Source organism: Hippocampus comes, unplaced genomic scaffold, assembly GCF_001891065.2.
Source record: "Hippocampus comes isolate QL1 unplaced genomic scaffold, H_comes_QL1_v1.1 scaffold19, whole genome shotgun sequence".
NCBI lineage: Eukaryota > Metazoa > Chordata > Actinopteri > Syngnathiformes > Syngnathidae > Hippocampus > Hippocampus comes.
The window spans coordinates 516,648-542,369 of NW_017805148.1; the positions used below are offsets into that span (position 1 = coordinate 516,648).

The 25,722-nt window shown below is 43.4% G+C and overlaps 1 long non-coding RNA gene across 4 annotated transcripts in view; it reads left to right on the top strand.

Annotated features, from left to right (window-relative positions):
• LOC109514704 (uncharacterized) overlaps window positions 1-25,722 on the top strand; it is a 40,082-nt gene that overhangs the window by 4,128 nt on the left and 10,232 nt on the right. For all 4 annotated transcript variants that reach the window (XR_002168037.1, XR_002168039.1, XR_002168038.1 and 1 more), the window contains exons 3-4: window positions 3,772-3,875; window positions 15,971-16,099. This is a non-coding gene — a long non-coding RNA (uncharacterized LOC109514704). The remainder of the gene's footprint in view (window positions 1-3,771; window positions 3,876-15,970; window positions 16,100-25,722) is intronic.

Consider the following 25,722-nt stretch of genomic DNA (forward strand, 5'->3'; position numbering starts at 1 on the left):
GGGGGACCGGGGGGGGGGGGAAATCACGTTGGAAATATGAAAAGCAATCACATTTTCTGTATCAGTAAGCAGGTCTGTTGTAGCCGGGGGTCATTCTTGCTCTCTGCCGTTGCTTGGGGATGCGTTTTTGTAGCCCCCCCCTCAGGGCTCACCTAGTTAATTAACTTTCCCTTCCCATTTTAGCTATTAGAATCGTGCAACTTTCTTGGCTAATTCTCCGCGCGGTGAATGAGACGCTGTTTTTTTTTATTTTTTTTAAATTTTTTTCACCCCCTTTCTCTCATTATACCTTTTGTTTGTGTGGAACATGGCGCCGGTGCACGCGTGCTGTCTCCTGGAATGGTTGCGTTGAACTACACAGTGACACTTTAAATGCATGCAAGAGTTTTAACAGCATTTAAGCGATGGGAGAAAGCTTTTTTTTTTTTTTTTTGCCGACGCCATCGAAAATCGGCAGAACATGGCGTGAAAGTCAGCTTCAATGTTACTTCGTTTTTATGCGTGGTTACCTTCTTATGGGCCGTTCAGTTCATCAGGGCTTGATGGAACAAATGAATCGTGATTGGCGTGATTTCCTAAGGGAGCAGTTGTGTTGAACGTCCACCGCTTTTACGCATGGGCGGGACGCTGAAAAAGATACACTGACCGCTTTACGCGCGGACGTCCTTGGCAAGTCCACCTACCGAAGGGTTTTCGTCCCTCCGTTAGTGGCCTGCACTGTTAATCTTGATCAAACCCGCCGGGCCGGGGCGGACATGTCGGCCGGCGTTTTACGACGTGCGGAGCCGTGACAGGTAGAGCTGTTGTTCACTACCTTGCGCGGGAATAATAGATCTGTTTAGCGTTAATCAATGTCTCGCGCGGGCTCATTGAGCAGTGCACTCAGCATCCCGCTTTTGTGTCAGAGAGCCTTTTAATCTAATTGGACATTAAACTCCTGTCATTATTCCTCATGCGCCCGAGACTTATTTACGGCGCGGCCGCTTGCTTGTCTTTACCTTTTCATTACAGCATGACAGTCTACATCAGCAAAGTCATTAAAGGGAATGAATCAAGGAGGTGCACGCTGACGTGTGGCTGAAATGCGTAATTTAATCAAACGCTCGCTGGCCCCGCACATAGTCGCGTTGTTTACGGCAGCCGTGGTGGCAGGCTTGCAGGTGAGCTAGGCTAGCTGCAAACCACAGACAGTGGATGGGGGCGGAAAGTCTACACACCCCTGTTCAAATGACATTTTTTTTTTTTTTTGGGGGGGTATTAAAACGATGAGATGAAAAGCCGACTAGAACATCTGAACGTTGGGTTTTCAGCGAACAAATCTGATTGCCATGCGGCATTTTGAAATGATTTCCTCGAAATGACAAACACAAAAGAAAAACGCTAACAGATACGCTTCATCAATCTCGTGAGGGGGAATTAAGCAAACAAAGATGGCTACATCTCTAATATCACCCTTTTAGCGGCTGCGCTGAGCAGCCTCTGTCTCCCCCGGTCTTGTCTAATCCAACAATTGCACAGCTCGAGGGTCTTGAGGGGCTTCCTCGTTCATTTCCCGGTGCGCACACAGCAGCTGGAGATCGCCTTTCATGGCTGTTTAAGCAAGCACTTTAAATGGAAATGTACTTGACATATAAAAGGGGTGTAATCATTGAGTGTTTGAACTCCACTCAATATGCCTCCGTGTCCCTGTGATGATTCACCTCATGGACCGCAGACTGGCGCTCTGGATCTTTAATTCTGATTTGAGAGAGCGAAATATAAATATTATACACACACACATATATATATATATATATGTATATAATTTGTCCTCTGCAATCCTCCACCGCCGTACAACAATTACAGGCAGTGAACATTTCATTAGGCTAATATGACTTGGCTGAGCCCGGGTGTGACATTGTTGTGCTGAGCACACTGTTTTCATCACATTGCATGGCAGTAAAATAAATAAATAAATAAAGGAAGGGGTGTTTGGGTGGAGGGGGGGGGGGCTGCCACCCCGACAAGCCCCTCAGAAAGCAACACAATTAATTAAGTGTTTCAAAGTGACGCCTTCTTGGCAAATTAATTTGTTGCAGGCAGCTTGTAGTTGGTTGTTTGCTTCATTTCATCATTGCGGCAACTTGCAGTTTTTAACATTGATCTACATTGGAATGTCGTGCGTTGGTCGATAGGATTCTCAAAATGTCATTTGATTAGAGCAAATCAGAAAAGAAAATGCGATAGATTTCCCCCAAAGTGGGATTTCCTTCATTACATCAAAGCGACAACACCGTTGATTTCAAAGGATAGCTTACAAACGCTGGCGGCGCTTCTCGGTAAGCTGCCCGACAAGGTCATCAGGTTTCTGTCTTCATATTCGTTTGTCATAGCAAGCCTGGAGCGTTTTGCATGCGTTAATAATCGCTCCTTTAAAATTGGCAAATTTTTTGGCAGGTTTTTAATTTTTTTTTGGATACATTTAAACACAGGAAAAATAAGGTGATAGTTAAAAAAATCCTCCAAAAGTGGCCGATTGTTTTATTTTTATTTTTTTCCCTCTCTGGTGTAAAGTTAAACAAACACTTCAGGACAAAGTAAAATTAGACAAATACCAAATAATTGTCATGCAATCCATATCTTTGTTGTTGTAAGCATTAAGAGACCACAAAAAAACATGTTATTCATCATATATATATTTCTAATTCATCAACACATTCATCGGTAATCTGAATTTTATTCTGCCAAATATCGGAATCAGCATCAGCCTAAAAAAAAAAAAAATTGGCTCCCTCCTCAGAATGATGAGATCATTTTTGAAGGGATGGGGGGGGGGGTGGAGGGCGTGGCTGGGTGTGTGTGAATGCTCCCCTTCCAGTGATTGTCCAGGCGACCCCACCCATCCAGTTTGCAAACCGCTGGTCATAGGAACAAATGAAACGTTTAAGTCAAGGCACCATTGTATTCGAAATCACCCTTGACAAGATATAAAATGAGCATCTAGTAAGGCCATAATGATCATTTCCATTGCACTTTTCCCGCTGTTTTCTCTTCGTCTCTGCCCGGAGCTCACTTCCCGCACTGCCATGGCGTGACGCTCAATCTGATGCACTTTGCACGGGAAATTAATTCCATTATTAAACACGCCGCACTTCAGAAATTTCAATTAGCGACGGCAGCTTGAGGAGGAGAAGACTCACGTCCCCCCCCCCCCCCTTCCACTTTTACGCATGAATATTGGATTAGACCAACAGCATCACCACCACACCGCACAAGTCAAGTGTGCAGAGGATTGGGGGTGTGGAGGGGGGGGGGTCCATATATAAACGTGCCTCATGGTGGGCAGATGGCCGCAGACAACAGGTCCATGGATGAAGACTACTTATGCAGCCATCACGAAGCCAAAATGTATTTAAGTGGTCAAAAGTGTTGCCACGAAGAGCTGGAACACAAAATGGCCACTTTAGTTAATGGGCTTACGAGGCGTAATGAATGTTGGAAGCCAACGCGAGTGGGCTGCTCACATACACCTGAATTAACACCAGTGACCTGTGTGCTTGTTAGGAGCAAGGATTTGCCCGATGCAGAGATTTTTTTTAGGGGAGGGGGTGTTCAAAAATATATGAACTGCACGTATGTATTTTAGCCCAATTTTCGTGAAAGTAAAGCTAAATTTTTTAAAAATTATCATGATGGAAGAACGCGTTTCATTAAAAAAAAATTTTTGGGACACAGAAAAGGACAATCAGCACTGTTAATTTCCTCATTTGCCATTCGCTCATGTTTTTGCAGACCCGAGTACTCTTTCCAGTCAGCTACAACGTCCCTCGTCGCCACCCTGCCGCGAGTCTCTCTGCGAGGGAGAAAATGAAGAAAGAAGAAAGAAAAAAAAAAAGGTCAAAGCAATTTATATGTGACACATAGACTTTTGATCGCTTTGTCATCGCCTCGGGGGTTGAGCCCGGCCTCTCTCACCGCTACCGCCGCTTGCACCGCCATGTACTTATTGAGACAGACAGATGGACACGCTTGCACACACGTCAACTGCCGTTTGCGGGAGCAGGTGAGCAAGTCGATGCTGTTCAGCCTTTGAAAAAAAAAAAGTAATAAAACCATGAGCAAATTTTTGTTTCTTAAACAAAACAGATTCAACTCGCGCGTCAAGGTATCCGTGCACTTCCGCTGACTTCATTAAAATGTCAAGATTGCCGGGTGCAGAAAAATAAAAGACACGGCAGATCTACAACCGGCGCAATGTAATAGATGATGTTGTCCATCTGCGGCGTTATTTATTGGACACATCTGTGCAGGTTATGAGTGACATGAAGAAGTGTGTGTGTGTGTGTGTGTGTGTGTGTGTGTGTGTGTGTGTGTGTGTGTGTGGTTGCGCGAATAACCAGGAGGCAGGAGCTGCCTTCATGAATACCCATCATGCCATTTCCACTGTGATTTATCGTGAGTTCTGCCAAATCGAGAGGAGGGGCGCCAAATGACCTTCACACACAAACACAGGGGAATTGTGCAACCGAAACATGCTCACCGAAGAGGTTAATTATCATCATATGAAATAATGATGTCATTTACGAAAAACCTCCAGGGTAGAGTAAACATCTCATCGATATCGTTGATGCCATCGTTTTTTTTAAAAGCAAGTAGGACACTGGTGATGTCGTCACGACATTTCAATGTCTCATTTAAACTTTCCGGCGCCGTCCTGAATTGCAAGCGACCTTTTGTAATGACAGTGATGTGGTTTTGGCTCGGCCCCCGTCTGCTGCTGGCTGTTTGTGGACGGCATGCTGTTTGCCTGATGTGTCCAGATGTGGAGCGTCAGCAGATTGTCGTCTTCTGCTCACCTCGTTCGGCTTCTGATGTTGAGTTCAATTGTAACTTCGCTTGTGACTTTTTTTCTGCGACAATACAGCAGTGATTAAAATAAAATAATATAATATGTATATAATTGCTTTCTAACAACAACAAAAATGTGGGATTTGAAAAAAACGATGAAAAAAAGGGGGAATTAGGGTTTATAAATTGTCTTTTACCTGAAAAACTTTTTTTTTTCCAACTATGTATCTTGAAATTTTGTGTGTTCTATATTCAATTTAAGAACTTATCTATAAAACTATGCAAATGGATAGCAAACGGAGTAACACGTAGAGGGATAGTATAAGAATACTGTTAGCTTATATATATTCTTTATCCTCTGCAAAGACACGACTAATGGTATTGAAGCTTATTGAGTCAGTGAGCATTGTTATGGCTCTTCTTTGTTTATTTGTACAACTGTACTCTAGTGCCCCTGCTGGCCAAGGTGGGCACATCAGAAGGAGCAGAACAATGAGTTCGATTGAAGCATAAAATCATGATGCACGAAGCCCACTACCACTTAATATTTATTGTTTTAAGGTTTTACTTTGTATAACAAGTTTGAGGACCGCGGTGCTTCCTGGACAGATTGATCATTTTGCACTAAACATTTACAGTAAAATCAAGCGTACTTTTCTCGTGGCACGAAGGCCCTGCGTGGCGGCCCCTCCTCGCCTCGACATCTCCCATCTCCTTTTCCTCTTTGTTACTGCATTAAGCAGTGCTGGAAATCAGTGTGTCCCATTTGTCCTTTTTACTGGAGGCTCTTAACACTGAAGTCCACAGATCATGAACCCAATCAAGGTGGGCAATTTGCGTTCAGTTTATTATGCTCGGGTTGCGCCGCCGTTGGTCTGACGCGACCCCCCACCACCGGTGGCACGGCCCCGTCCCACTAAAAAGCACCTCCGTCCTTTTTGTTATTGGTCTTTTGATTTATATGAGCCATCGCATCGGGAGTAGCCGGAGACCAGAGAGAGTACCTGGTGCCACCAAGAGGAGAATAATGCACTCGGCCATTATGAGCTCCATTGTCAGCTCGCAGCAATATCACAAAGAAGGAAGATAGAGTGACTCATTCAACGGCAGAAATTTGCCGCAAAGCTGCCAAACGGGGCGAAAATGATCAATAAATCGCATTTGCTCACGTTTAGAGTCTAAAGGACGATATAGTGCCATCATAAAACCTTTACTGACTCTACAGGCAATTTTGACGGTAACATTTCAGCATGCGAGTATAAAAATTGTAAAAACACTCTTGTTTCGGGTATGATTGCTGCTCTGTCATGCCGCAGGTGGCGAAAATGCGCGTGACACATCCCAAATCAAATTTTGTCGTTCTGCCAGAAATAAAACTTGTCAAAAGAATCCCAAGAGGCCATGTGGCCCATATCATTGATGTATATTTGTCTTAATTTGGTGACGAGCATAAAAGATAAATGTTTTTCAGGAATTAGGTCATCATATGAGAGCGATAAATTTATCAATATGTCAATCCCTTATCAAGACTTTTAACTTGACGTGTGACTTGATGTGGTTTGCTCCAAGTGAACTTTGACCTCCAAAGGCCGACTTCGTGCTGGAGTGTCCGTCGTTTAGAAACCGGTTGCAAGATTTGAACGAAGTCTTACTTCATTTCTCGCGTCTCGCTGCCCAAAGAAACAGCTCACAAAAAAGCCTGCAACGCATCGAAATTGCTAGCACGACTCACTCATGATGGGAATATTGCCCAAAATGAAATGTTATCGGTTTGTTTTTGTATTTTATTTGAACAGGATGAACTTACCAGGTGCTTATTAGTGTGAAGATAAGAAAGTAGACCTTGTTCTCTCCCTGTCTCTCTCTGATATTGTATTATCACTTTGCACTGAGACAAAGCAAGATGTCTCCGGTGATTAGAACTGCCTCTCCCTGTGTGTGTGTTTATATGTGACCTCGCCGAAGGACAAATAGGTAGACACTTCTTAGAAGCTGCCGCCGGGTCGTATTTGAACTGCCTCCTTGCTTTGATAAATTGCATCTCTCATCATTCTCAAAGTCTCTTGTCTACTAACGGGTTCACGTTTTTTTTTTTTTTTTCCCTTGACAACACCCTTACAATGCTAACAACCCAACAGGGGTCTCATTTGCATGTTATCCTTGCATATCCACGATGTGCTGCGAGGTATTAACCGGCAAGTCGCTGTCAGTCGAGTCATTCTGTGTCTTTAAAAGGCCATAAACAGAATTTGGTGTCTCGAAATGCTTTGTCGGAAGCATTTGAGGGCTGAATAGACATATTGCAAGGATGAAAATGCCTCGGCTTTAAATCTTTGCACCTGAACCTGGAACTTGAATAAGCATGACAAATGGATTAGCCGTGCACAAAGAGAGACTAACAGTAGTCTTTTATAGCGCGTGAATTCACCACCTGAAGCTGGCGGCGGGGGAAAGAAAAAAAAATATGAAGAGGATTCCGACGTAAAACGCGGCAGACTGTCTGCGTTGTAATTCCTCTCCTTCAAATCATAAATACAAGCAAAAAGAAAGTGAGGAATGATGTGAGGCCCCAAAGTCATCCGTCAGACTGACAGCCTCGAAATGGAACAATAGCGCCGTCTCCTCCCCACCTGGGCCACACGCTGCTTTACTTAAATAACTCTTGTATTCATGAGATCGCTCCGCAACGCCGAAGACGCCGTATGGCAATCGAACGAAACGCCAAGAAGGTGAGCTAAATGTTACGGCTACCAACAGCGGTTGCATGATTAATGTCTAGATGCTCATTTGGATCCGTTGTAGGAGTTTGCCAATGAGTATGATTTGTCTCTGTGGCTCTCCTTGCCCACACATGAGGGCATCACAACGCAAAGGCAGTTGGAAAATAATGCCTCAAAAATGATGTGGAAAAACTGTCGAGAATCATTTTGAAATTTAATCAAGAGGACACATTGTGCTCGCTTGTAAAATAAGAAAAGGTGATGAATCTTTCGTCTTTTACCAATGCTAATCACCTGTCAGTCCCGTGTCGACGCTCGCCTCGTCCTGCCGAAAGTAACATTGCTCGTACATTACGCTGCTTATTAATTCATTCCCAGACAGCATTAATGGGATGCGACGCTCCATCAGGTTCTTGTCTTTCTAATTGTCACCCCTACGGCTCCGTCGTTTGTCAGGCGCCCCAAATGCTTGTCGTTTCTTTTAATGAAAGAAAATGGGGCTGGGCTCGTGGAGAGAAATCTGGTGGAGGCGTGGAAACGTCACTTGATGAAGTTTTGGATTGAATTAATCATCGATCCATCAGCTTGCTAGAAAATCTCGTCCGCCTTTGAGAGTGCAGGTGTGCTTGAGCCTATTCCAAGTGACTTTTGGCTTGACAAGCGCGGTGTGCCCTGGAATGGTCGCCAGCATGGTGTGCCCGTTCACACCACCACAAGTGGATCCACCCGTTTTTACCGAATGCGGAAATTGCTTGCATCACCTTTATTAACCATAAAATGTTGCTTTTTGTTTGAACAAGCAAACTCGAAGACTGGAGCCGAAATTCAAACCGGGATATCGCAAAACCGTTAGTCGGATCACTAACCACTCGTCCACCGTGCCGCCCGCAATAAATCACACTCCTGCGCTGACCACCGAGCAAATTGAAGCGTGCCGAGTACACGCAGCTGTCAAAGGAACGGTCGCGCACAAGCACGGGCCGTTCGTTTTTATCATTGGAGATATGAACGCGGGTTATGTCAATTTCGACACATCACGCCGACGCTCATGTGCACCCAGCCGTAGTCGCGCCGCATTACAGCAAGAAAAAGAGAGAGAGAGGAAGCGAGACCCATCTGGTAGCTTTTGCAAGTGTAGCACTCAGCGGACTCTGATTTCATTATCTCAGTGTGTTCCCCGTGACCTGCAGACAAAAAATGACATCTGATTTACCTCAAGATCAATTTGTATGTAAATCAGAACGCAACTGGAGGGCAATAGAGGTGTGGCACAACAAAAACAGTTTTTAGGCGGGGGGTGGTGGTGTTGGCTTGGTGAACACGTTAGTGAGTTTGTCCTCTGAGAGGCCCTAATGGAGCCCATTTTCAAGTGATGGGACCCTTCGGTGCACTGGACCTGCCCACACCATATGTTCCACTCAGTGTTCGGCGCTAGCATGTTGCAGGAGGAGATGACGCGCACAAAGGTGATTGGTCTTGGGCTGCAAATTTGTTGAAATGTTGAGCAGGAATTTGTCGAGTAAAATGCTGCAGGACTTACGAACAGCACGTTTACTTACCGTGATATTCCCGCACATTCACGGTTCACCACTAGCGGTGTGCGTCGCTCCAATAAAAGGGCATTCGATGCGTGTCTCGATACACGCAGTGCGATACGATTTAAGGGCGGCTCATTTTGGAATGACTCCATTCCGATTTTCAGATTTTCAGTCTGCTCGCAGCTGTACAGCGTCAGGAATTTAAAGTCACATTTAGCTCACAGCCTCGTATGCCGTTCTCGGCGGCCACTCGATCTTAATTCATTAATGAACAATGTTCGAATCTTAATCACTAAAATCTGGCATAAAGCGGAGGTGCCTATTTATGAAAGTGTGCAATTTAGTGGTGATCCATATCAAGATAAGTGGACTGGCTTTCTAATGCTGCGTTTGTCTTCATTACTGCAAGTAGATGGCCGCACAGACTTCTGGACAATCTACTTAAAGCCTGCGGTAATGTAAATAAATGGTTGTTGATGTGATTTGTTGTGGCTAATTTTTTTTTTTTTTGGGACATGGTTTGCTAGGCTGGTCAGGGCCACTCGTGCTGCTGTAGATGGTAAATCCTCAACTCAAAATAATCTATAGAGCACTTTTAAAAACAACCATAGCTGAAGCAAAGTGCGAGACAGAAAAATCAAACTTAAGATCTAAGATAAAAAAATGAATATGATAAGTTAAAAACGATAACACCTAAAACAATATCGATGCTAATTTGTTTGTTGCGTTTAGATTGTTTCACATTATATGTTAGCATTAAGCTAATGGACGTTAGCTGATAGGTGTCAGGTTTTGACCCACATTTAGATAAGATGCCATGGGGCGCAAGTCAACAGACTGAACACCGTAACTTAAGAAAGTCAATGCTATCCAGGCTTTGATTTTCCTAAAGACACAACAAAATTGGCCAAAAGGAAAATGCTTTCTTTTTCCTTGGTAGACAGATCTGACTGTCATTTGCATAGCAGTGAAAAGAAATATCATGTTTTCTTAAATTGGAACCCCGGAGGCAGCAAGAACAACTAAAACAGCACGGCCCCTAAAACTGACCCTTGTTGAACGCCATAAAACAGTGGGGCAGAGTGGGAATCAAAAAAGTGACAAAGGCACTTTCCTTTTTTTCCTTTTTTTTCCTTTTTCCACTGCTGTGCCACATATCCGAATTCTACAGACAACAGTATTAATTATAATCGCTTGAAAGCATAATTTTTTTCATTAAACCTGTGCACATGCACACACTCACACCTTCGCCTCCAAAGTATATCTGACGGTAGTTTGTTCAGTGATCCAGTCAGCCAATCCCAATTTTCTATTCTCAGGGCCACGGCCATGTAATAAAGGTTCCATCTATTATTAAATAGCTCCATCATCTTGGCATGACACCGACGGTGGACATCACCGGTGGCTCACAAAACAAGCGAGCCAGAGTTTGGCTTGGTGTCACTGCGAGGGACAAGGACAGAATTGCAATTATTCCCCCTGTTATATCACGCTTCATCGTTCATAATAGCTCAGAGTTTTAAGTGATTGTTATTTGGAGTTTTTGGAATATACAGGCAAGTTCAAAATAGTCAGTATAGGTTGATTTTTAAACTCAAAACTCTCCATAGGTGCGAATGCCAGTAGGAATTCTCACTTGTCTGTATGTGCTTCGCAATTATCGCGCCCATCCCTCATTTGGAATCGACCTGCAGCATCTGCATCGGATGCAAATGAGGAAGAATGTGGCTTTAAGGGCTTGACTTGTTCAAGTCGAGTCCATCTGCCGCTTTGGAAGATTGCACTGCGTGACGCTGAGCCACCTAAAGGCCCGTCGCCTCTCGACATCAGTGCCTCGGATCGTAAATGAGGCACTATGAGCACGCTGGACCGTCGTGTCCCCTCAGGCCATTTAACTCCTCAGGTAGTGCTCGGCTCCTGGGATAACTGCCCTCGTCTGCGAAGTACACACACTCACGCACGCACACACTTCACCATGGAGCTGAGAGCTGATGATGACCTATTTCACTTTATATCTCCCATAAATTACGCCATTAAAACCTCTTTAAAGGCCGAGAGGATTCAACATCTGCTCCTCAAGGCTGCCAGAGCGCGGCCGTCTTTGGCCCATCAGACAACAGCGACCGTATATACAGTATGCGCGTACGCGTGCGTCTCCGAGTTTATTATCTGCTCCCTGCTCAGGAGAACGGATGCCGTGAGCCGTGCGGTTGTGTGATAGACCGGTAAAAGTTCCCTGGGAAAAGAAATGAAATGAATGGACACTATTAAAACGAAGCAACTCAGTCCAGCCACGAGGGATTGGGTCTGCTATGAAACATAAAAGTCCCACAGTGGAACGTTGCCTATTGAAACCCACTCAGACGTAAAAATAAAAATATGATGTCCGCCACAGTGAGGATGTAAACGAAGGTTGAGTGTTGTCTCTCCTCCATGCTGTGCCACTCACATAAACAGGCTAAGGTGTGTGTTGACTTGATTTTTAATAACGCCAGTCAAAAATGGAAAAGAGAGTTTGCTGTAATGAAACGTTTTTTTTTCGTCATATATTACAACTGTCTTAATGACCTGACCAGTTATTTTATTTATTAAGCTCATCTCGACCAATCCAGTCAGATCTTTAGCTAAGGTGCTCACCTCTCATGTCTTAATTGATTGCACATTCCCAAAAAAGAACAGAAAACCGGTACTGTTTCGTGTTTGGCAATACCCAATCATGAATAAGTCATGCTAGCAATGTAGCTGCCTTGGGCAGAGGTGGTGCATTTTTTTTGAGGGGGGGATAATTATTGCATGTTAAATGGGCATCTGGTAAATGGTGCATATAATGATGCACTTGCGCAGAATGAAGTGGCCACCCAGCCTCCTCTAGTACTGCTGCTGGGGGGCTTACACGTAAATTGGCCTCCTTGCCTTCTCCCCTTCACTCATCCCTCATGTTTTTTGGGTTGGGCTGTGCATGCGAACATAGTCGCGCCTCAGGTTCCGCTGGGATTAATGGCACTGAGCTGAGTTCATCTTTGGTTTATAGCCCTTGTCAGTGGCGCAGAAGACGAGGGGGTGTTTAAAAAAAAGCTAATCAATTATCTCCACCAAGCACAAATGCTTTTATTCGACAGGCCAAAGCCCTGTCTAATAGGAAAGTAGTGCTTTGGTGGCATCTCATGACAGCTTTGCTTCTATTAGACATGGCTTTGGCTTGGTTCGTAGTAAAATAGTGCTATGGTTCCATTTTGTGGCATATTGGGCCCAAGGAACTATGTTGAAATGATGTGAGGAGACAGGCGAAAGCTCTGTCTAATATAAAAGCAGTGCTATTGCACCAAAAACTTGTGTTGTGGTAAAATAGTGCATTTGAGTAAAATGGTGCCATTTTGTTGCATCTTGGTGCAAAGGAGCTATGTTGAAGTCAGCGGAGGAGCTTCTAATAGACAGGCCAAAGCCCGGTGGAATAGTAAAGTAGTCCTTTGGCGCCCGTCATCTTGTATAATCTTACAGTGAAGTAGCATTTTGGTGACATCTTGCGGCTTTTTGGTGACATGGAAATGTGTTTAATTGAGGGGAGGAGCTTCAATTTGTCAGGCCAAAGCTGCAAAAGGTAGTGCTTTGGCGCCAAACCTTTAGTGGAATCATTACTCTTTTTTTTTTGTTTGTTTGTTTGTTTGTTTTTTTGCTATATATGAGAAGGCTGCTCAAAGTGTACCACTAGTAGAATGTGCATACAGTTGGTGCCTTCAACTTTTCATCATGGACATTATATTTCTTAGTACAGTATTTATTTACAATTAATTAAAAAAAAAAGCTATTAAAAAATATTTCATTGCAAAAGGCAAACATCATTCTAATGGTCGGTACAAAAGCACTTGTGATTGACATTTGTCTTTGCTGTCAGGCTGCGCTTTCTCGCCGTCATTCCACCTCGTTTAAATATCAGCGTCGAGCATCTCGTCTGCGGCCTCTGAGAAAAGCACGGGCAACGTTAACTGACATTTATCTCGAACTGAGAGCAACCTTTATAAGTTATGAGGGGCCGTTATGGGCCTGTCTGTTTAAATGTCGTCACACCAAAGTTCATTCAAGGCACCTTTGGTGGCCTAATGTGAAATCAAAATCCAGGGAAGTCAATAATACTAATTTGTAAAGCACAAGATTAGAGGGTGCTCTTTTAAACAAAACAAACAACACACACACATTTTTGGTTTGGCACCATTGTACTGCAAAGCGCTCCTGTGGCCCCCCCCCCCCCGTTGGCAGCATGGATTGTATTTTCACTCTTGGAGGCAGCACTTCCTCGCCAAGTAATCATTGCCCCTTAAGAGGATGCTACTTCTCACCAAATTGATTGATTGGTAGTCGATACACACACACTGTGACTTAAATCGTAAGAGCAATGTCAAATGCAAACACAAATAATAATTGAATAAATCCCTCTGACTTGATAGAATCCATTTTCATCCTGACTTGCGATCGATCGCGAGAGCCCTACTGACTATTGTTGACATTGTCAGAATCGCAGCACATGAAACGACCTTGACTTTTATGATTAATGACAAGCGCAGACAAGGATATTACAAGTGCTTATCGTGTCATTAACGGATGTGCCCATGAATCATAAGGCATGTGCTTAAATTAGGCGCCATTAATTATTCCAAGATTAGAGGAGAAAGATGCTTTTGGTCCCGTGATTAATTCGATGATCCATGTGCCTTTTGTGCATGAGAACGTGTCGGCCAAGTACTAAAATGTACATTTCTGTCTTTTTTTTTTTTCTGGTTTATATTGATACAAATATGAGTCAAGAATCCACGTTTATAAACTACACACTCACTCTTAATTGCATGTTAAGGATATTTATACATATCGGTAATTTGAAGCACTTATAACAGATGGCCTATAAAACCCGCCGTAAAATACTACGTGTGCTATAAACGTTTCACAGTTGCGCTTCTTAACCACTGTTTGTTTTTCGATTGCATCACGTCGCTTTGAATGGAAAAATGATATGGAGCAAAGGATTTACGAAGAAATTTTACGACGGGAAAAAAAACAAACTATTTGGCGGGTTTATTTTTCAGGTCCTACGTTGGCTTCCAGTGCATTTTTATGTCAGTGGTTGTACATTTTTTTTAAACAAAAAATCCACATAGTCAGTCAACAGTTGTATGACAAAATAAAAGTTAGATCCATGCAAATCAAGCAAGTAAATGAGGCTTAGTTTGAGTGACTCGTGTGCCGCGTCTGGCCTGGCCCCGGCTTTCCGCCCGGCTTGCCGGCTGGCGCTCTCGGGAGCGCCTGGGAAGTGAGCGGCACCGAGGAAGCGGCAGACTGGAGCTGCACACTCGAGTGCGTCCGCCTGCTGAGGGCAGCTGACGCCGGCCGCTGCGAAGACGAGACAAATGGCGGTTGTACCGTTGTGGCGAGGTGATGCTCCCCCCCCCCCCCTTCCCCCCGATAAAGCCGCCTGTCCTGGCTACGCGTCTTACCTGTCCCTCAAGCGCCCGGGGCCCACTTTGCTAGTCTCCTGGCAACGTCGCCCCGGCAAGTATGCTTCGTCGCACATAGACAAAAGGAGGCATCGCCTCGAATGAAACTATTCTCCTTGTACTTTTTTTCTATATTTTTTTTACACAAATATCTGGACTTACACTCAAGTCCAGCATGTAATCACTTTTCCTACCTCCGCAAAAACAAACAACAATTTAGCGGGGCAGCCAACGGCTGTGACCGAGCACATGTTCCGAGCGCATGTATTGATCGTATCCTTTGACCCGGAGTGTGGCCTCCATTGGGTCTTCTAACTGTGCCGCCCCTCTGGAACGGATTACGGGACAGCAGGCCTAACAGCTTGGGGTAGTGCTACCCTGCATGGCTGCCATCCTGCCTTCAGCGATGCAGATGCCGCCTCGCTGGCGGGTGCTGGGAATGAGCTGCGAGGGCTTGTACACCCCAAGCTTGGAAACAACACTGCTCTCCATTATCTTCATACCCCAGAAAAAAAAAATGAACAGAAATCATAGTCTTTAAAGATTGGAAAGGAATTTTTATAATGCTCTGTAATCCAGAAAGCAGGATGGGGAAACTGGCACTTCATTGTTGTAGTAAAACACCAAACAGCCGCAGGGACAGTCAAACGTGCCGAGACATAACTAGTGAAGACGGTGGGTGAACAGTGAGTTACCGAATGCTATTATGTGCATCCAACAAAACTCCAGGCCTCAACCATTTTCTAAAAATAAGTGATCACAAAGTCAGTTTCCCATAAATTGTCCCGAGAGTATAGTCCACAACCACATTTCTTGCATTTCCGTTGTCAACATTTGAATAGCCCTCCAAAACTAAAATAGGCTTACCATAGTTTGCCAGCATGGTAGGATGGAGCTCTACTTTCTCGCAATTGTTAAATTACACCTATTATGCAACTAATCACTTGCCCTGCTATGCTCCTTGACATTTGAATTTTGGCCTGTTTTACTGCCACTTCTCCTCTCTCTTCCCCTCACTTTTGTGATTCAGGGCTATATAAATAAGCTTGACTAGACTGGTGTTTGATGACTGTCCGACCTACACAAATATAGACACAAGTGGTTTAGGTTCCAAACTGTGCCATGGTGAGCTGGTGCGAACCGGACCTCTCGGCGGAAACTCTCACATCCATTCCAAATGAGTTTTCAGCTTGAAGACGTGTGACACCCAACAATACCAAACAAGTCTAACAACATCCCTGCCTTTGATACTTTCCCACGGGAGTCTGCTAACGATGCCTTTGCCTTGAAGGTCACCTTGAGATTTTTTTTTTTTTTTTTTTTAAACCTGCACTTCTTCAACCAGTATGAAATCCATCACCTGGCAATGCCATGGTAATGGACTCATTTTTTTTCTCCCCAGTTGTCCGGGAGGCCCACGAGGGACACTGCTGTGGTTCTGCTGCTGTGAATTATTGACCTGTGCCAGAGGGGAAGGTAGAGGTCAGCGCTGCCAATGACAAAAAGGACAAACCCGAGCCTTGGACCTAAGGTACGGGTGCACAGAACAATCAAAGGGGACATAGTGATCATTAAAACCCTTTTAACGACCAGATCGAGCAATCAGTTGAACACTTTAAGGACTGTAGACGCCTTTACAACAAATGCCAGCTCAACCTTTTAAGATGTGCTCCTGAAGGAATATTTTGTTCTTATACAAGTCAAAGTAGTGCGCTGTTCGAGTCCACAGAGAAAACACAGTGGAAATACAGTGGTGCCAGACAGTAGCAACTCCTTAGGAAGCCGCAATGTGTGAATATTTTCCCTAGAGGATAAAGAATATATCTCTGTGAGTGTCATATTATAGGTCTGCATGTGTTGCTTCACAGTTGGTGTTCAAATGTACGTTGCTTAAAGGGTTATAACACTGCACCATTTTCCTTTTTTTTATTGTACAAGCAGAAGGCACAATTGTGCGGTTGTTTTAAGTACACCATCTGTAATGTATTTTGTTTTATGTTTGTGTCTCAAGTAAACGTCAACTGGGAGCTTGAAAACCTTTTTTGGCCAAATTATGCAAAAATGCTGCTCGTTAATTAAGTTGAAATCATGTCAAATAGTGTGGTCAAACATTTGACCCGAGTACAGCATTTGTTTTTTTAAAATAAGTAACTTCTCTTCTTGTTTTTGCCTTTTTTTTTCCCCCCATCAAGTGACATTTCAACCCCTGACAAACAATAGATTTTTGTTGAAACTGCCCAAAGGAAGTACAGTATAAAATGCAAACTTTTTTTGTCTTGGCTGTTACATGGTTTGAAGCAGACGGAGTCAGAAAAAGTACTCACACTTTACCAAACTCAACTTTTGTCGACTACTTTTAAAACAACCGCAGGTGTGTATATGTGCTGTCCAAAAAAAAAAAAAAAAAAAAAAAAGCCTAAAATGATGAGAAAGAAAATAAAATGCAATTTTCAATTTAAATAAATGCAGAGTTAAATAAACCAGGCCTCCTTTTTAACCTGGCTAGATCCTAAACAGTATTAAAATTGTAATTGTTGTTTTTAATTTCAGTGATGCTGTTTGAATCGATTAGGAACTACACATTAACTCATTTTGTCTTTCACATCTCGGGCCCAGTTTCACTTTAAAACTGACCCATTCAAAATGTAAGCATCATGTTGAGCAGCTAAATGTAGTAGTTCACTTGTTCTTAAAAAAACTAAACAAGATGTTTAAAAAACTAAACAAGATGTTTACGTCGTTCGCTGTCTCAAGTCAGTCAACCTAGCTGTTGAGCTAACAAGCTAACATGCCCGAGTGCAATGCCACATGACTTTTAGAATTCGGGCTTGTTATCATCCATAAAAAATTAAACAAGTAAAATACAGATCCCTGAGAAATCTACTTGAATACAGTAACAAAGTATTATTACCGGAAACTGAATTATTTATTTGGCAGACAACTTGCTAAAAGATGAATTAACCACTCAGTATATTTGGCTCGTTGCGATGGTCACCATTATTCTCTTTTAGCAAAATCCCCTGAGCGCTTGTGTTTATTTTAGCTGCCATTTTCTCTTGCCAAGCAGCATTGCCTCACATTTTTAACCACGTTACGCAATATTTTGGCAACACGGTCTAAGATAATCTTTGTCTTTTTCATGCTGTGATGTTGCGGAGCTGTTAAAACGTGGAGAAAACCAGAAAAGCGAAATTGGCAGCCGCTCTGCAAGTTACATTTTCACACCAGACCAGGGAGATGATGTTATTCTGTTGTGTATATTAGCATGCAGCTGGGTTTTTTTTTTTTTTTTGTGCGTATTTGCCCAGAGGGTGCATCAACACGTGGTGTTTGAGCTCCAGGACTGGAATGGGCAAGGGAGGACAACCTAAAGCCAGATAAATTCAGAGACAAGATGGTGTACTCTTGCAAAGGGCCTGGCATTTTTTTTTTTTTTTTCCTCTGCTGTAGAAGTCAGGTCACAAGAAAAAAAAAAGTGCACCAACTGTAAAATTTGCAAATGTTGGCTCAAGTCAACTGGACAGTTCTTGTTTAACGAAGACATTTGCATATGCGGTGTTGCCTTCAGGTGCAGTCTGAAATAATAGCTTTCCTTGCACACAGCCATTTCTCAAAATGCCGTTGTATGTATTGCTTAAATTTTCTATCCGTCCAAACTCAGGTGCTGGTGTGGGAAATATGGGCCATAACTGCTTGGGTTTCCATGGCAACAACAGTCTTGAATGCCCACAAGCGGGGTGACAAATGCATCCAATATGCTTCGGTGTCTCAATCGTGTGAACGAGAGACTCCTCTCTTGTGTTTCAATCAGATCGATGATCAATAGTTATCGTTGTCATTTTCGTCCACCGGTGTAAAGTATTTGTTGCAGGCCCTCAGACGAGAAATATCATTCAAAAGCATGATATTGATTCATTCATAATTTCTTTGGTCCACGTCAACGTACGGCTTCGAACCCAAGTCTCCAGATCTGTGAGGCAGATGGGGGTTTAACCACTCTTCCAGCGTGCGCCCCGTTGTCGTAAAAATAAAAATCCCCCCCCGCCGCCTACCGTCTGATCAGCTGTTCCATTTCCTGGATTATTCATTGTGCGCCCACCAAGCGTCATCAAATCAAACCAGCAGTTTCTTTCTAATCCTACGGACACGCAGACAAATGATGATATTGGAGTTACGTTTCAGTTCTTTTGGCTTGACAAATGGCCTTATCGCTCTCAACGCAGCCCCCTTTCTGACATTTTCCCGTCGGCGAGAGAGTCGACCCGATAGCTCCCTTTGAGGGACAGCGCCTAAAATGTAACGACGCTAATGATTTCACACTGGCGCGTAGTTATTTACGGCTTCTCTCCACACACAACCTGCGATTCCCTCACCGTCTTAAAACCTGTCTGGAGATTTTCTTTTTCTTTTTTCTTTCTTTTTTTTTTTTGGCATGCTTGCAGGTGTTAATCAGCCCAAGAGCCAAATAATGAGATGCTCCTCCTCGTTGATCATTCTACACCGTCTGCTGCACTTCCTCTGCTGTAATGCTAAATGAATGCCCCCCGCCCCCTCCTGAAAAGTCTTACTAGAGGAACGCAAGCTTTCATTGTCGAAAAATTGGAATTGAACCCCAGATGTTATAACTCGCCATGTGTCCCACTACTTTTGTCTGCTATACAGCTGCAGTAATAAATACACAATATAATGTGTAATGTCAAAAGCATTAATCCTCTTTGTTTTATGTTTAGTTTGACAGTGAAACTCAACTACGGGTGTCCATAAATAGCTTGAAGCCTCCTTTTTTTTGGACAAATTCCTCAGTATTTACCAAACTGCTGCTCATTGTCACGTAAGTTCAATTGACGTTACTGCCACTAAAAAATAAAAATCTCCAGAATGCCAAGTTTCTGTCAGTGAAACCTATTTAGGTTTTACTTTCTCCACACCATCTGACACAACAGAGAAATGTCATCTCTTCATACATCTCCCCCCCTAATAATTACACTTTATCTTCACCGTGCGAACAGATGAAAAAAAAAAACACGGAAGCGCATAGTTGTTGTTTCTGAAATGACCGTCCATGCGCTATCTGCAGTCTTCTGCTAAGCCGCATTAGCTTAGCGCGGACCTCACACTGAGACATCTCCGAGGTCCACATCAGGCCGAAAAAGTCCTGATAGCGATGAAGCATTAGGCGCTGAGCTTGTACAGATGGAGCTGGCGTGCTGTAAAATTGGCCCAATCGGGAGGGATGTGGCTTTATGATCACAATTGGCTTGGCTGGGGGGGGGGGAAAAATCCGATTAGGAGGATTTTGACCCCACCACTGTCTTAGTCTTGTTCCCTGATGAGGTTTGTGGAGCCATCCTAAGGTCCAGCGCTCCCGTGGAAGGAATGGAAGTGTGAGTAGGGTGGAGATGGAGAGGAGTCAAGCCTTCCAAGTGGACGAAAGTGCTTGAAAAGTTCACCAGGAAACAACATAACTTGAATTTGGAATTATTCATTTGAATCGCTCTGTTAATATCTATTCTGCTGATTGTTTGTGGAGTTTTTGGACGACACATTCTTTCCACCGTAATCATTCTGCTTATAGTGCTTATGACACAAGTCACCCAAGTTACACGTATTGACTTGCTAGCAAAAATCTGACATGAACCTGAACATTTTGGAGGAATTCCTGGCCAAAATCACCCCAGCACACTTTTCTACATAATCCACCACGCGGACCGAATTTGCTCTCGTCTAACTTAATTTACAGTAGTTGTGCAAGTTTGCAAGTTTCCCCCTGGCGGCCCAGAACAGCAACGTACAGTTTTTATTTCAATATATTTTACCAGCATACTATGCTTAATGCCAGAGATATATATATATTTTTTTGTATGACATATTAGCTCCAGTCCAAGTTCCCAAAAAAGAGGCAAAAAAAACATTATTTTAAATCTACACCGCACTTTACGATCAAATTTATCTTCCTTAAAGTTACAGTGGCCTGAAGCTTTGAAAGCTTTTATGTTAATGTATAATCATATATGCGCAGAACTAAAGTGAGCCATGGATATGAATACAGCGTGCGCGCGTGCGTGTGTGTGTATCTCACCAATTTGTATTTGTTTTTAGTCGTGATTTTTTTCCCCCCCCCCACCCACTTTTTCATCTATTAAAGAGATTTACAGAGTGGTAAATGATTTTATAGAGCTTTGGTGGGCAGCGCGACGCAATGCATCATCGGATGACTCTTGAGCACTTTGCATGGATTCATACACTGTACGCTCAGCCCGGGTAAATTATTCCAAATAGTTGCACGCGGAGAAGTCGCCGCTGTGGTGATGGAGTGCCTCCAGAGCTGACGCGTCCTTGAGCACGAGGTGATTTGTGGCGCGGTCTTATGGCCTTATATCATATTATATCGACTTTTTCTGACGGCGCCACAGTTAAACGGCATCATGCTTTACACCTCGCGGATCAGGCAAGGACTCGGCAGAGAAAAAGTTTCGTGGCACAATGCTACTGTTAGTCTTTCTTCGGCTATTCCTCAAATGTTATTTTTGTGTTTTATAAATTATAAGCAATAACTTATTAATTTAAGAAGTTATTAATTCATTGATCACCGTATTTACATTGGAGAGAAAAAGTCCACACAACCCTGTATAGTTTTGGTCATTATTCCATAAGGTATGTTTGGCATTGTGAGGGGAAAGGGAAAAAAAAAAAAAGTCAGGAAAGCCTACTAGAACATCTGAAGTTTATTTGGGGTTAATCAGAGGAGCTTTAAATGGTGGCAGGTATGCGCTGACAGCTAGCAGAAGCCTGAATGTTTTTTCGTTAACGCTGACTGTTATTTTGAACTGTTCGCCACCTCCAACCCCCCCACCCACACTTTTGTTTTAAAGGGGGGAAAAAAAAAACTTGACAGACATATTGAAACACCTGGGAACTGTTTTAAATTGTGCTATAGAAAAAGCAGCTATATCCCTATCCCGGCCCTAATAAAAAACCCCAAGTGACTTAAAAACACGGAGACACCGTCCTCATTTCCCCGCTTGCCGGCGTTGACGCTTTCCGCAATGTCACCTTCACAAAAAACATTTCATCCTCCCTCAACCAATCTGAATGCGTGTGCGACGATGATAAAGTTCCCCCGCACTGATGTGAAGAAGGATAAGACTCCATCAGATTGTCATTATTTTCCCCTTCCACTGTCAATTTCCTCGGGAATATTCCAATTCTGTCCTCTTTAAATCCACCCCATTCCCCGTCTGTTTGTGGGCATCGGATTGAAGATGTCCTGCGCGGTGCGGCGCTTCGCTTCGCGTCGGTCGGGGACGATGATTGTCATCGCGCTGAAGGGAGGCGCCGCCGCTACTTTTGTTGCTGCTTCAGCTGATCTGAAGGATAGCAAAAAAAAAAACAGAAAAAACATCTCACGTGAAGTGTCTTCTTCTTCATGGGATGTCTTAAAGCGTGTGAACGTGTTTGTTTGTGGCCTCTTTGAATTTTATGAAAAACGTTCCCCCAGGTATCGTTTTAAGCAAGACTGTGGTTAATTGTCTTTTCGCTGTTGGTGTTTAGCATCTCTCGTGTCTTGTCCAGGCGTAGCTTGTTGTCTCGTCGTTTTGCTATTGTTTTCTATTTTATGTCCGTGTTTGCGGTTCTATTCTCTGTCTGTATGTTACAATGTATTCGACGACAAGGCAAACACAGCTGGAAAATGGCCCAGAAATCGGTTGGCTGCTAAAGCAACTTGTTTACTATCTTTGGTGCCATTTGTTTTCAGAGTTTCCCCCTCCAAGCCCACCCTGGCACATTTGGAGCTGATGAGGTGTTTCCCTTCTTTCGTCGTGTACCGCGCGGCCCTGCTGGCAGTACATAAATTAGCATGCCGACGCGCCGTTCACTTTGGGATATTATGCAGCGAAGGCACGACGACGGGCTTACTGGAGCAACATTACGGTGATTAATGCCGCGTTTAGCCCCTCGTGGACGAAAAGTCCCCAAACTGCCGCTCGTCCTTCCGCTTAATGCGGCAGACACTTTGACCTAAATGGGACTCGTCGAAGTAACTCCCGCTCATTTCTGCTTCAGAGCGTTTTGTGTTTTAATATGTCTGGGAAAGGGCATTGTTCTGAGCAGCCTGAACATCCCAATGAACGGGGGATGCCTTTATTTTCACATATACATATTTTTTTTAATACACTCAACCCCTCCACGTCATTCGATCCCAGTCGGGCAATTCTACAATTTTATTAATTTTTTTTTGGGTACAGTTAATAACTATTTTTGGTCTAATGCTCATTTATATCTGATGCAACTCCATTCCTGACCAAACTCATTTTGAGTTGGTGTAAATTTGAAAGAACAACGAAACAGGAAGTCATGTATTTGATCCCAGCCTACTTTATGTTGACAGTTATTTAAAGTCATCTGCTGCAATCCTGCTTTTTACGCCTACAAAAAGCGACGGCTGTATGTTGACCTAATTCTGACTTAATATTTTTATTTCACTATCGATCCCAGCGTCACCGGCGACTGTGAGAATTTTGAAGCTTTGGTCGAGGTCACCGTTAATTATTACGTTTATAGATCTGCTAAGATCAAATTACTTTATGCGTCTCAGCAAAGTGGGTTAAAAAAAAAAAGATGTCTTTAATGAAATTAGCTGAACGACGTGATTCAATGACACGACATAACCCATCCCGTCATCCGTTCGAATACACCCAGCGACAAGTACGGGCAACACAAATTTGAGAATAAATAAAGCAAGCTGCTCCTCTCTCATCTCAATATCCCGTCGGGTCGGACTGCCAAGAATCAAGAACACACAATGCGCCATCTGCTCCAATCCACTCGCTTCAATATGGACTCTCTCAGAAATCAACCAATGCTGTCATGGATAAGAAGAAGGGGAAATAAATGCCGCAAAATGTATTTTTTAGATGGGGAACAATACAATGAAGGAGTAAAGAACCTGCTACAATTCATGTTCATTAAAAATGTAATAAGATAGTAGAGGGGCCATTTTAGTAGGATATTGGGAAAATATGAAAGCGATCTTTTTTGTAGACGATTGCTGAAAAATAAATATCGAAATCTTCTTTTTTTTTTTTTTTTTGCTCAAAAAGAGGCCAGTTTTAGGAGAAGATTGCATAAAATCGAATCCGCTCTATTGACTAAAGAGGCTGATGTTAGCAGGATGATTGCACAAAAATGCTTTGTAATTAGTAGAGGGACCGAATTTTGAGGACTATTGCACAAAATGTGATGGACTGTAAATAGTAGATAATTATTGACTCTTGCGTAGTTCGGTTTACACTCAAGAGTCCCAACACTTTTTCCCGGTGGGGATCAAACAGGGATCCTGAATGACCTCCACCCTGTGTGGAATTTCTCACTTATGTCCGATTTCCTCTTTTCCGAGCTGCCTTTCTGACTTGCGGATGTTAACAAGCCATCATTACGTGAAGTCAAATCGTTCAGAAGTCCGACTCGATTCCAAATTATATGACTGGAGTCCCCCACCTCCGCACGCCAGGATGTAATACGCTAGAATGATAAAGGGGAGAAGGCGACGGTACCAGCGCTAACCCCCCTGAGGACTTTAACATCAAAGCTCCGGGAAACATGGCTAATCTCCCTCGTCTTCCTCCCCAGTGGGCCACTTAGAGCACAATGAGGGAAAACGTGAGCGCCCGGTGGAAGGAGAAACACACATTGTATGCCACCAACACACAAATCGCGGGTAGACACACTTGCATTTGCGGCACTTTTTCAACAACGGTGTGCTAAAACGATGTACAATAGACGCGTGAAATAAGTTTTCCAGCTGCTTGATGCATCTCACGTTTTTAGTCAGGTGTTGGACAAAAAGTCGCGCTGTTCCCTTTTTATTGATCGGAATATCGCACAATAAGTAATTGCACTGTGATGCATTGAAGGACTGATTTTCATCGGATATGGCACGCAAAAAGTAAATCACTGTAATTAGTTAGTCAATTTTTTTTTTCTAGAATACTGCACAAAAATAACGGCCCAATTTCGGAGCCTATCGCACAAAAACGAAAGCACCGCAAATGAGTCAATTTTTTTTTTCTAGAATACTGCACGGAGCCTATCGCACAAAAACGAAAGCACCGCAAATATAAGAGAAACCGTTTTTCGTATGATGTTGCACAAAAAGTAACGACACTTATTGCCCCACCGTAGAACTAAACGGAACAACTCAAAATAATCCACAAAATGGACCATTGTGGTGTTGGGTTGCGCGCATTTCTTCCATTTTCACTGATGAAATACATCACGATTTGGGTTTCAGACTTATTTCCAACTTTTTTTTTTTTTTGGTCTCTCCAAAATGCGACGTGGCGCCGCAGCGGGTGGTTAACTTTTGCCACGTTGACTGTAATGAGAGAAGAAGAATACAGTGCATTTGTTATTTTGTCTTTCCACTTGCCACACATCAGCGCACCGAGACCCAACAGGGCTTAACGGCCTTCCTGCTCCAACGCAAACCTATCATTAAACTTAAGCGAGCAGATGCCGAAAGAAGAGCATTTTGGGCGATAATAAGTGCGGTTGTGAAATTGTCCCCTGCGTGTGCGTGTGCGTGTGCGTGTGTGTGTGTGTGTGTGTGTGTGTGTGTGTGTGTGTGTGGTGGGCGAGTGGTGGGCGTGGAGAACCTTATCTATATGACCCTGAGGCCTGCGTGTATAGCGCTCTATAATGGTATAAGATGCTCTGGTACCGCCTTCCGACCCTCCCAGCCCGCTGGCGGAGGTTGAGACCCTTCTGTTTCCGAGGGGAAAGTAGTGTGGGGATGGCGGGGGGGGGGATTAGATTACTGCACTTAAGTGTTGCGCTAATGTCAATGAAACTGAGAAGCACGATGTTTGCATTGTAGCAACAAGACACCGTCAGGAAAAGGTGTGGGAGCTGAAGCTGGGCTTCAATCCTGCCCTTTTTTTGGTTGCAAATTTGACTGGAATAATAAGGGGAAAATAAAAATAAACACACACAGTGGAGCGTTGAGATACAATTTTATTTTGTCCAGTGACCAGGCTCAGAACTGGAAGCACTGGTGTAGCAAATCGTGGTTCCCCACAAGAATCAATACAAATGCCATTAATCCGTTCCAGCCCTCCCTACTAAAAAAAAAAAAAAAAAAAAAAAAAAAAGGAA